The sequence below is a fragment of the Mytilus galloprovincialis genome, chromosome 7 (assembly GCF_965363235.1).
Source record: "Mytilus galloprovincialis chromosome 7, xbMytGall1.hap1.1, whole genome shotgun sequence".
Lineage (NCBI taxonomy): Eukaryota > Metazoa > Mollusca > Bivalvia > Mytilida > Mytilidae > Mytilus > Mytilus galloprovincialis.
Window position 1 is genome coordinate 39,807,902 of NC_134844.1, and position 3,127 is coordinate 39,811,028.

The 3,127-nt window shown below is 32.9% G+C and overlaps 1 long non-coding RNA gene across 1 annotated transcript; it reads left to right on the forward strand.

Annotated features, from left to right (window-relative positions):
- The first annotated feature begins 890 nt into the window (after positions 1-890).
- On the forward strand, positions 891-2,811 carry LOC143081689 (uncharacterized). The gene is made up of 2 exons (XR_012980034.1): positions 891-1,263; positions 2,296-2,811. It is a non-coding gene; the product is annotated as an uncharacterized LOC143081689 (long non-coding RNA).
- Positions 2,812-3,127: the final 316 nt, after the last annotated feature.

Consider the following 3,127-nt stretch of genomic DNA (forward strand, 5'->3'; position numbering starts at 1 on the left):
AATATAATTATAAATAGGTAAATTCCTAACACATTATATTGTAAAAGTATCTTAATCTAAATTATCTGCCCCTGCATTTGAGTTGCCTCCCCTTATGTGGCAAAGGTGGAAAAAAATTAATCAAACATAAGTTTTCTGTTTTTTGTAAAATACAACCATAAATATTATAAAACATGTCATTTTCTATATTGAAGTGAAAGTTCTTACACATGAATTACCTACTACTCTAAAAATTTGCACATTCTATTAAAGATCTAGACCTTGTTTTCTGGTATTTCCAAATCCAAGATGGAGGTAGACACCCTATCTACCTTAAAGGCATTTTTGTATCATTGACAAAGTAAGTGGTAACTCTGTCGAACATGATGGTTTTATAATCAAATCTTTTGAAATGGAGGCACTTCGTTTAGATTGTTTCTTTTCTGCCTAATAATTCATTGTTATGGACCGTCTTTAGAAACACAAGGAGTTGTGATGTTATTGTCAATGAGACAATTATCTATCACCGTTTTTCTCTTTGAACTTGTGCTGTGGAATGGTCAAATTTCTAATCATAGGGAAAAGCTGTCGATAAATAAGAGTGAATGAAGACACAAATTTAAAAGCAGTACATTTCTGAAGTGTTTGATAAAATAATTTATTTTATTTGAATGAAGTTCAATGTACAGAGTAACACTTTTAATTTATCCTTTCTGTGAAATATGATGGACACTATGACTAAAATTGTAATGTAATTTTCCTAAAACATGACCAGCTTGAACCAGGAAAATGATAATACACCTACACGTATTTCACAAATCTCCTACATTCAGAAAGCACCGGAATCAAAAGTTACGTACATGTATAGATAACAAAGCTATATATATAAATGTCGGTTTAAGTAAATTTAAGAATTGTTTTGAGTATCAAGTGAAGGAATATTTCATAGTCTGATTTTGAAAACAAAAAAAATCAAAATGTTCGATTTATGTATTATGTTAACTGTTATTCGTTTTGTGTTGACATTAAATATTGAAGAAGAAATTTCAGAAATCTGTATGGCAGTTAAACAACAGCAGATGGAAATTCGTCAACTTCAGAGTTTTAACCACATTCTTATTAAGGAAAACCATTCATTCAAAACAGCAATCCGTCAATTGGAAGAGGATAATCTTTTAATGCGAAAAGACATTAATCTAACAATTGGAAGTATTCCGTCCACCGAACATAGTGAATTTAAACATGACGAGTCGTTAAAGAGAAAAGGGAGCACAACTGGAGAAAGTAAGTCAAATATGATATAGCATCTGAATTAGACTCATCATCATGAAACACAATAAGGTCTGATTATATTTCCCTTATATTTTACACTTTTGATTTCGTATGATATTAATTTGTTTATGAGAATATTTGCATTGATATATTAGGTTAGCAAATAAAATACAAAAACTATTTTAATATTATGTTCTTTAAATTATGTTCAGATATATGTTATTGCATCCATAATAAAAAATAATTGTAGTTTCGTCAAACAATATGATATAACTTGATCCGCTCATAAAGTACTCAGGTTTTCTAACATTGATATAGACGCCCATGCGGGTTAGTCTTCTGAAATACGCAACTGCCTTATTGATTTCGTGTAGACGTGTTCCTCACCAATATCGGACATCGGGGCTTCGATCCACTGGCCGGGCAAACCAAAGACATGAAAATACGTATGTGCTGCTTCTCTGCTAAGCACGATGCATACATGAGTACGAGAAAGGAAAAACAACATAAGAATAAAGTGTCCGTATAGCGTTACATGGCTTCCCGCGTACTGCTCCTTTGGCGCCTGTTAAACGTTTTAACTCGTTGTATTTGTATGCTCCTATTTTAAGTCAGGAGTTTGTTCAGTGGTAGTCATTTGTTGATGAGTTCATGAGTATTTCTCGTTTTTACATCAATTTTATCGATGTTTTACACTAGTCATTATGAAGCCATCTATAGCTTGTTGTTCAGTGTGAGCCAAGTACCCATATTGAAGGTCATACTTTGACCTTTAATTGTTTACTTTTTACACATTATGACTTGAATGAAGAACTGTCTCATTGAGACTCATACCACATCATTTTATTTATAGCACACTAAAAATACTACTCAGCGTGTCTGTTTTGTACTTGATAGAATTAATAATCATATCACAGTAACATGTTTCTGTCCTTATAAGTATTTTATTTTTGTAAATAGACGTTTGATAATTGATAACACTATGATCCTTGACTATAAGCTAGATAGACATCTAGATATACTAACCATTCTTTATAATTTCAGGCAGTCTACAGAACAGTCGACGAGCAGCCGCTGTAGGACCACTAGATCATATAGCATTCTATGCCTATATGTCTAAAGACGATTCAAGTTTACAAAAACATAACCAACTAGTGTTTGATGTAGTCAAAATCAACATTGGAAATGGCTACCTCAACAATACTGGAGTTTTCGTTGCTCCATCGTCAGGCACGTACGTCTTTGCGTGGACGCTTTACACCGGTAACCATGGAGCTACCTATTATGACTTGATGGTGAACGGCGAAGTATACGGGAGTACATCTGGTGAAACGGATGATGTTCCTGGAGATTTTGATTCTGATTCTGGAACTGTTGTTGTTTCTCTCAACACAGGTGATAACGTTTACTTCCGTTCGGTTATTCAAACAACAGCATTCATTCTTGGAAAAAGAAGCGCGAAGACTTCATTTTCTGGATGGAAATTGTACTGATAAACTATTTTCTATACTCTTTTACATTTTTATGGTGTGCTATGTAATTAAAAATCTCTTATGAAAATCTTACTTGTCAAAAATTTTACTGGGTCACAACATGTATTTGCTTCTATCAGTTTAACATATAAAATAGATCCGATTAATTCATACCTATACCCTGATATACAATTGATGTTATCAAAACTTTGTCAGTTATGTAACACCAAAACGAATTGAGATTGCGGAGACGGAAATTATATTTCCTTGCAGTTTTAAAAACTAACCCCTCCTCCCCCTTCCAAAAAAAAAAAATAACAGAAAATTATTTACCACTTGACTGAACACCACTACAAACTAACTCATGCGTTAACTGTGTACATGTTTGAACTAAGTAGTTGTTC